Genomic DNA, 9,816 nt, shown 5'->3' with positions numbered 1-9,816 from the left:
CATTTCTAGGATATATTGCTGTTATACAATTACCTTTGGTTGATTTTGCTAAATATTTGTATGTTTATAAGCTTTAAAAAATATTTTTGGGAAACATTACATGCCTATTTTAAGCTGATTCCATGAGCATGCTTATAAGCTTTACATATCTGTTCCTACTAAAACTGACATTTCTTTGGATGTCTTAATAACTTAACTTATGCATATAAAAAGCAAACAAATTTCATAGACAGAGAATCACCAATCAGATTAGGATGCGAAAGAGCAATGATACAAACTTACATTTTTTTTTTTACAAATTTTCCAGTGGGGGAAAAAGAAGATTGGATATAGTACTATTTTTTTGGAATATTTTCCAAAATATATTATAGCAGTCTTAAGTTATTTTTGATAGTTTTTAGCATAAAATTAGTTAATATGCTTTAAGGGACCCCATCTTTATTATATTTTCCAAGTTTTGCCACTATCCATTAATTTATCATGTCAGGGAAAGGTAAAGACTTTACATAACAGTGTTTTAAGTGCCAAAGATTTCTGTGGTTATGAATGTGGCTCTGGGTGTGTCTGGCAAACCTGCTAAATATCCTCCACCACACATGCAGGCTTTTCTTCTAATTGTGACACCAGGAAAGAAAAAACATAAAAAAATCTATGAATTACCTGTAATTAGTTAGTTAGTTAACAATAAAATTTAATGATGATATGGTTATGGTTAGTAATCAGACACTTCGACAGATAAATTAAAATGTGAAGATAAATCTGAAAACAAAGGATTACTTTTTGGGATTACTTAATTAATAGGAAGTTATGTAATCATGTAATGCAAGAGTGCACAACATATTTAAATTTTGTGAAGTTAACATTCTGTAATTTGGTTTAACATAACTGTTTTATGTTTACAGTTGTCAGTTAAAATCACCCTGAGTGACTTAAGTTAAGTTACACTTACCTAATTCCTTCCACTATTTTTAGTAATTAGAGTAATTATTTTGAATTGAATTTGAACTGCTCAGTTTATATTTAGATTAGATTAGCCTAGATTAGATAAATGTTATTAATCCCATGGGGAAGTTTAGATGCATACAGCAAAACAAAAATACAGACTCACAGTACAAATAATACAATAAAGCCATAGATAGATAGATAGATAGATAGATAGATAGATAGATAGATAGATAGATAGATAGATAGATAGATAGATAGATAGATAGATAGATAGAAAAAGAAATTACTTTGGCACTTCAGCAGGAAACATTGAATTGCCTGATCACAGTGAGTAGAAAAGACCCCCAGAGACGCTTCTTTGAACACCGTTTTGAAACGTAGCTGTAGCTAAAAGTGGCTGTAAGAGAGGAATGGAGGTAATGGAGGGGGGTTTTCATGATGATATCCAGTTTTTCCACCATCCTCTTTTCTACAGCAGCTATCAGCCTGTCCAGGGTTAGCCCTGCAATGAGAAAGGCTTTCCTGATAAGTTTGTTCAGTCATTGTGTGTCTTTATGTTGAATTTTTATGTGTAATTCAATTAAGCTCATCCAATTAATCATTATTTGTAGTAAGTACCTGTAGAGAAAACCTACACATTCAACATTTGTCATTGTTAAAGTAAGTAATAAGTAATAAGTATTTCATGGTGTATTTTCGGTGATTTTGCTGTGTCAAACTGAACCCAAGACCCTGGATTTGTTAGCTGTGTATGAAATATGAGCACACCTTCACATTTTTCAGTAGCTTACTAATCACAAGTACATACGGCAATGGTTTATATTGTATTTTGCTTAAGATATACAGCATATTGGTTTTAGACTGACATCATGGTACGGTTGTGAGCACTGTTACCTCACATATCCAGGGACCTACAGTAGTAGGAATATGTCCTAAAGTGGATGGTGTTCCACCTTGCACCAAAGGCTGACTTAATAGTTATTGCCTCCCTGGAATCATTATAGAAAAAGGAATTCTAAAAAGTTGATGATGTTGTAGTATTGGAAAATACATTATTGTATGTACAGTATGTGCTTCACTGCTAAGCTTTCATTTCCACAATGAGTAACATTGCATTAATGTCTTAATTTTTGTTGTGGGCCCATCATATGGAAGTCAAAGCCAAATATTTTAATCTAAAATAGAAATAATGGATCGTTGTACAAAGGCACAAGTAAAAAAAACATTAAAAGGCAATGAAAGATTGGTCCAAGCATTGTTATTTAATGACATAGCTGACTCCTTACACAGTAGTATGTCAGATTGTTGTGGGGGCGTATGTGTATCGGGATTGGAATTTTAGGGTTTACTTCCACAATTGCAAAGATCTGTTTCCTTTAGGACCACTGAGAGAGTGTGGAGCTACTTAATTCCAGAGAAAGCTGTAGAAATCAACAGTGTTAAATTTAAATGATCTGGGTGCTATATTGAAAAGGCAAAATTTCAGCTGTTATTGTAAGATGGTGATACAAATATGGAAAAACGGTGTAAAGCCTATTAAAAGTCCCAAAAAGCAGGCAGTACCTTCACAGACCTGCCCAGAAATTGCCCTTTGGGCAGGACTTTTATAGACCTACCCGGAAACTATCGTCAAACTACTACCTACAGGGTTTGGCTTGCTTAGGCCTAAAATGGGAAGCTGGATTTGAAGGTTTAAAAAGCTTTAAATAATCAAAGATGTATTAAGAAGTGAGAGTATAACTACAAACCATTGGCTTTTTGAGACAACCTAAACAAAGTATCTCTTTAAATTAATAGTTTATTTCTATAAATGTAAAGCATAAAAATGACAAAGGCAAAAATAAGGCAAAAAGGATTTGCCAAAAAAGGCAATTCACATCAAACAAGTTGCAATATACAATCCAGAAATCAGAGTTCAGAAACAGAATCAAAAAATCTATAAAAAAAAGAATATATAAAAAAAGCAAATCTTTGCAAAACTCCAAATAACACTCATTGAAAACCTGATGGAAATTGTTTCATTCACCAAAAATCTAATGTTGGAGGGCAGTCCTTAAGGTGTGATGTTATGGTGGCCCTGCCTTTTGGTGTTCCACCGACAGAACAGAAGAAACCAACTTTAAATACACAATATATAAATACAGACTATTATAAAAACATAACAGAAATTACATAACATAAAAGTATACTTCAAAACTAACAATAAAAGAAAATAGACATAAACCATAGAATAAACCCTGGCCAAAACATAACTCCCTTAAATGGATGACCTTGCTAAAGATGAAACTGAGCCCAGTCCCAGTCTCTATAATTTGCAACAGTCACCAAATATGGAAACATAAAAGATGGCCGTATGCCAGAGTAAATACCATCTTTCAAATGGATGTTTTTACCTTTGAAAAGAATAATAAAATTAGATTATTAACTCAAAGAAAAGAAAAAAAGGCATGAACTTTTCATTGTACCTTATCAGTCATTTTCAAAGTTCTTCTGGCAAATTAAGCTCCTGTGTCCTGCAGAGAATCAGGCTGAAAGATATATGATGGAAGAGGGGCCTGGAGATAAAAGGGGATTGACCATGGATCTCAAAATTCAAACTAGAAAGCAGATTCTTGTGTGTCCCATCTACTCTCTAAAGGGACAGGTAACTCCCAGTTAGCCTGCCATCTGCCAAATACAGAAAGGATTCATATATAACACAGATTGCCTCCATGTTGTCCTCTACCAGTCTTGTTGATTTTAAATAAGTTTCCTGTAATCCCCACTACCATTTTCCTACATTTGTTGCTGAGTCAGTATTTCCAGAGCAGTCACTCTAAATATGGGAACTATCCATCCATCCATTTTCCAACCCGCTGAATCTGAGCACAGGGTCACAGGGGTCCGCTGGAGCCAATCCCAGCCAACACAGGGCACAAGGCAGGAACCAATCCTGGGCAGGGTGCCAACCCACCGCAGATATGGGAACTAACATGAAGATTAATACTATCACTGCCAGAGCTTATTCTTAAAGGATAAGATCAGTACGTTTCAGGTCAAAGTTATTTTTCACAAACATGAGACATATTAAATTGGTAAGTGTAACTGTACTGCTAAGTGAAGCATCCATTCTCCTTGAGGCATTGACATTAGTGGGAATCAATCATGAGTCGCAGGAATTACTTCTCAGATCTCAATTAGCCAGTTACAGACCTGGCATGTGACACTGTATCCCTGTGCAGAAGCTCTTTTTGTCTTACTACTCATGAAGCCTGTTAAATAAGATTTCAGAGAATGATTCTCAGATCAAATGTTTACAGTTCATTCGTTCATTTTCAAAAAAACAGTTACTCCAACAGAATGTCTAATTGTTTTGCTAATGGTTGTAAAGTGAAGGGAATTGAAACAGCATGTTGTACAAAGCAATTTCACCCCTTAGTTTCTTTGGAATTGAATTAATATCACTTTTTTTCAAATGAAAAAGTACTCAAATTATTAAACATAATATGTGAGAAAGCATGGCTTGCTTTAAATTATTTTTTTTATTGTTGGTTGCTGTTTTGTCATGGTAGGGTCCTAGGGTGACACTATTCCCCATTATACTTTTTATTATACAAACTTAATCAAAACTACTCAAATCCAACACTCTTACCACACTGTTAGGTATTTTAATTCAGCACTTCTCCCTTTCTTTTCCGTGTGTAAACACAGGCAATTGGATATAGTACCAAAACAGACAGGAGGAAAAGTTAAACATTTATCAATGCATTGCGTATAATAAATTTTAATCTACAAATATTATAACTTGTGCCATTAACAAAAACAAATAAAAGGTGGCTTTTCAAGCCATACAATCTGATAGTGTTGGATGTGTGATTTCAGGTGGCACATAAACTTGTAGCTACACTCGATTCTCTCTGGCCTGCTCTCTTCATGTCAATGTCTGGTCTGTTCTCTTCTTAGCCAGCTCATCATTTGACTTTATGCAACTTTCTTGATTAGTGGTGTGCACCGGTAACATTCCTTGTGCTCATACACCTAAAGCCTGTCTCTCATCCTCCAAGCTTTCTCCTTGGAGGGGGACAGCTCACAGAATATAATGTTTTCCTGAACACCTAGACGTCTCTCCCCCTAACAAAAGGTTTTATATAATATGGTAATCTATGAATGACCCAATACAATTACTGTCTTAAACAACTTCCCTGCATTTTAAAGTATGATATTGATGGATATTAATAAAAAAAATATTAGCCTATATGCTAATCAGTATTTTGAATTACAATTATGTCTTGTTTTTTCAGACAGCCTTTTCATCTTATATAAACTTGCAAAGCATCTCCCATGGCACACAATACATTCTTACAGTAAAAATGCTCAGAATCGTGCAATGAATCACAAATGAAATTTAAACCTTGTAGCTAATTGTCTGAGCCAATAGACTACACTACGTGTTCACAGAAAACTTACAGTTAGGTACACTTAAGAAAAGGTTCCACCAGTATGGAGCACCTAGGTGAAAATCTGGATCAGGAGATGTATGAATGTAGCAACTGGGCCTTCAAATTAAGAACAGAAAATTTTTATAGCATAGCACTCTTAAACCTATTAACCCAATTCATGGTAGGAGAAAGATGAAGATTATCATTTCAGCAATGGGTAGAAGACAGGAACCAAGCCTGGGTGGTGCACTGGTCCATTGCAGGGACCACTCTGGCACAAACCCACACTCACACAGGTCCAATTAAGAATCACCAATTAACCAAATGTGCATTTGTTTGGGAATGTGGAAGGAGCACTAGATAACTGAAATAAAACCGATGAGGAAAATGTGAAAAATCCACAGTCAACAATGGTATGAATGATTCACTCCCAGGACACTGGATATGTGAAGAAGGTCAGGACTTTCTAAATGATTAATTGAAAAAAAAAAATGGATTTCAATGTTTTGCTTTATGATAAAGAAATACCAAGCTTACTTACTAAGGTTTTAATTTATGAAAACATACAATTGTATATTATATGTGCAGATAATGTCTTTCTTAAATTTATCCATTACACTGGGGTATTTTCTAACAGCTGCTGGACATATTGTAGACATTTATTACAGAATATAATATGCTTGCATTGACATAGTCAAAGTTATATGTAATCTGTCGCGAGTGAAGTATGTCTATGTATTGGGAAATTTTCATACATCATGGTATAATTATGATTAAGTAATGGTAATCAAGGCAATAAACCAAGGCATTGAACCAAAGGCATCATCTTTGGAGCAAAGCCAGTTAATCATTCATATGACTTTAAAAAAAAAAATACAGAATAATGTAAGAAGTCTGTGCATTGAACTTAATTGGTCAGAAATATTATCTACTTTTGAAGTGTAAATTGAAATTTGTTAGTTTCTACTTTCATGTGAACAGATCTCTGGATCCACACTGTTTTATGTGATTAAAAACAGTAATTTCTCTACATACCTGTACAGTGTAATGTAGTTTTTATTTTAAAATTTAAACAAGTTTTTTTTTTCTGTAATACAGTTGTTAGGGCAACAATTTTAAACAGAGTAAGAGAGAAAGTGCCAGACGGCTGTGTCAGTCTGAAGCTAAACAACAATGTCTATTGAATTCACAGTTGTGAGAAGATTAGAATACCAGAGACCTGGGGTTCTCATTTAAAAATCTATCCATCTGCCAAATATCATAATGTGCTTGCTAAATTTACCAAAAATTCTTTATTCCGTTCTTTAAAATATCTGGGAATTTCAGAGTAGGTACAATGCTTTACCTGATCCAGAAGCAATTGTTCTGCTTTGCCAGTTAAGTTTATTTGATTGTATGAGTTAAATCTATGCACAAGAAATATAAAAATGATTCAGTGAGTGTACATGACTTAAGCCAAGAAACACATTAGGGGAGAGACAATCTCAGCCAGGAAGGGGTCTGTAAAGGGGCCGTATATTACATTCCTAACTTTCATGCATAATTTAGCCCTACTTGAAGCTGCAGAGTTTAAGGGTTAAATACTTTCATTGAATAACTTAGTTTGCCTGAAAACAAATTTCCTGGCAAGCATTTCCCCCTTGCATGTTAAAAAAGATTTAATGTGGCTATAATGCCAGATAATCAAGCAATTTTTCAAATGTGAACTGTTGCCATTATGCTGTCCACTGTGAGACACTCTGTTGTGTTTATCCATCCAGTCCCATTGTCAATAACAGATATTAAACACACATGTTTATATATAAATTTTAATCTGCTGATTTAACATCCTTTCATATTCAGTTAGATTGGCTGGCCAGTCACAAGCAGATTGACTCTCTGATTCACCATGCTTTCCAATTATCATATTCGTATGATGACAGACCAGGTGAGAACAGGAATTGTAAATATTTATGAGATATTATGAGTATTTAAATATAGTTCAGGGCAGTAAGAGGCAGCAAAACACCCACTATTCTGTATGTGACTTCCTGCAGCCTATATTATATTAATGGAAAGGTAGTAAGTGCCTATCCCATTAGAAAGAAAGGTATTGTGTTAGGATTGCACTAACGAAGCCTTTAGATGGAGCTATAAAAGGACTGTGCTGTTGTGAATTGGAGACACAAACACGGATGCAAGGCCTCCCAAAAGACCAAAAAAAAAAGCTTACTGGCATACAAGTTCAAAATGCTTCTCAATAGTCCCAAATTATACATACTGTCTTTCAAGGAAAAGGAACTGTAAAACCTCTGGCAAGAAGAGAGAATATTAAAACAACAAAAATATAACTGTCTTTAAAAGCTCTTGTACTGAATGCAAAAAGAACACTCAGTCAGAAAACAGGAAGGATGCATAGGAGAAAGAACATGAGATAAAGCATGGGTCAAAACCAAAAGTCAAAAAGAAAGAGCATCAGAGATAAATCCTAAACAAAAATCAGAGTTGAAAGACAGAGCTTTGTTTCATTGATCAGTAATCAAAATATCAACTAAAGTGAGAAGATAGGTTTGGTCCAATTTCAGATCGATTTGATTGTTTTGGGGGAACTTTTATACTGGTGCACAGATGACATTACAACTGTTGTAGCCTCAGTATGTCATGGGAGAATCTCCATGGAAACAGATCACACAAATACCACAAAATGGCTGCACTCACCAAAAAAAAGGTAAAAAATAAACCAACTTCAAAATAGAATTCTTACAGCAGAATTGGATTCCTTGGCTTTTTAAACATCCAAAACAAAATCAAGATAAATTTTCATGCCTCAGGAAAAACCAAGAAAATATAAAAACAAACTCAAGTCATAATACTTCTGGCTATAAAATACAATATTAAAGCAAAGTATATCTAGAAATGAAGAATTTATTGGAAAAGAATAATCAATAGACAAAAAAATTAAAATAGAAAACAAGAAGGGTTTAAACCTGTAACTAACAAATTAAAAATCATAATCCATAAGCAGTATCCACAAACAAAAGCAAAATAAGCAGTCCAATAATCTCACAGAAACAGTAGAAGGCAATGCTCACATCAGAAGTCCAACAGACACAATGAATTACTCTTCAACCTCAAGATAAAGGCAGAGGGTGGACCCAGCAGCAATGAATTAAAAGTGAATCTACCTCCTGGGGTTCAATCCACAATACATTTGTAATAGAGGAATATTTAATAACACAGTACAGCAATGTTAAATAGTAAACAGACTTAACAAGAATTACCCAGAAACATGAAAAAAATAATACTTAAAAAAAAATAACGAAAACAACAATGAAACAGAAAATACACGCAAGGCAGGGAAAAAACCATGGCTGAAACACAACAAGTCCCAAGAGTTTTTGTGCCATCCCTTACCCTGGAAGTGGTTCAGAGAGCCATCCATCCATCCATTTTCTAACCCGCTGAATCCGAATAGGGTCACGGGGGTCTGCTGGAGCCAATCCCAGCCAACACAGGGCACAAGGCAGGAACCAATCCTGGGTAGGGTGCCAACCCACCGCAGGACACACACACAAACACACCCACACACCAAGCACACACTAGGGCCAATTTAGAATCGCCAATCCACCTAACCAGCATGTCTTTGGACTGTGGGAGGAAACCGGAGCGCCCGGAGGAAACCCACGCAGACACGGGGAGAACATGCAAACTCCACGCAGGGAGGACCCGGGAATCGAACCTGGGAGTCGGTTCAGAGAGCTGACTGTCAAAAAATTGTTGCTAGAATATAAATATTTTTTTTCCATTTGAAGTTTATTTTATTTTTTACAAGCGACTCACTGCCCATCTTGCACTCATAAATCACCCCTTGTTCTTTCCTCAATGTATGGTCTGTTTATTTTTCCACAAAGTAGACAGCTTCATGAAACAAAAACTGCAATCTTCAAAAAAAGTGCAGGTCAAGTTGTATTAGATCTCCCCTGCATGTCGCCTAACTCTAGTTAGTCTCTGTGCAGTGAAGCAATCAACCAAGAGGTCATCTGTCATGACAGACAGCTGAAATAAGACCAACTCATTGAGTGAGAGCTCACTCATGCTGGCTCCTTCACAGTACTTAGAGAAGAACCATGTCTCACAGTCTTCGATTCTCTGCTGCATTTTGCTTCATGTTTGTGCTCCCAGGAATCACCAAACAAAATGGGGGTCCAAGCACTGATACATTTTCTGAGAGTGCATGGAGTAAAGTAAAGGAGGCCATCCAGATACTCAACTCAAGTGATCGCTTATTTCTTGAGAGGGAGCACATTGAGCAGGTAACAAATTCTTTTGCTGTCCTGTGGTTTTTTTGGTTAACAGTCAGTAAAGTAAATGTTCTTTGCAGATGGTACCAAGGCTTCACCTGGGACTCCTTGAATTGTGGCTGCAGTTCAGAAACTTCCAGTTGGAAAATCGACAGAAATGGAAAAAAGCTGAT

This window comes from Polypterus senegalus, chromosome 13, assembly GCF_016835505.1.
Source record: "Polypterus senegalus isolate Bchr_013 chromosome 13, ASM1683550v1, whole genome shotgun sequence".
Lineage (NCBI taxonomy): Eukaryota > Metazoa > Chordata > Cladistia > Polypteriformes > Polypteridae > Polypterus > Polypterus senegalus.
Note: the sequence above shows the minus strand (reverse complement) of the source record.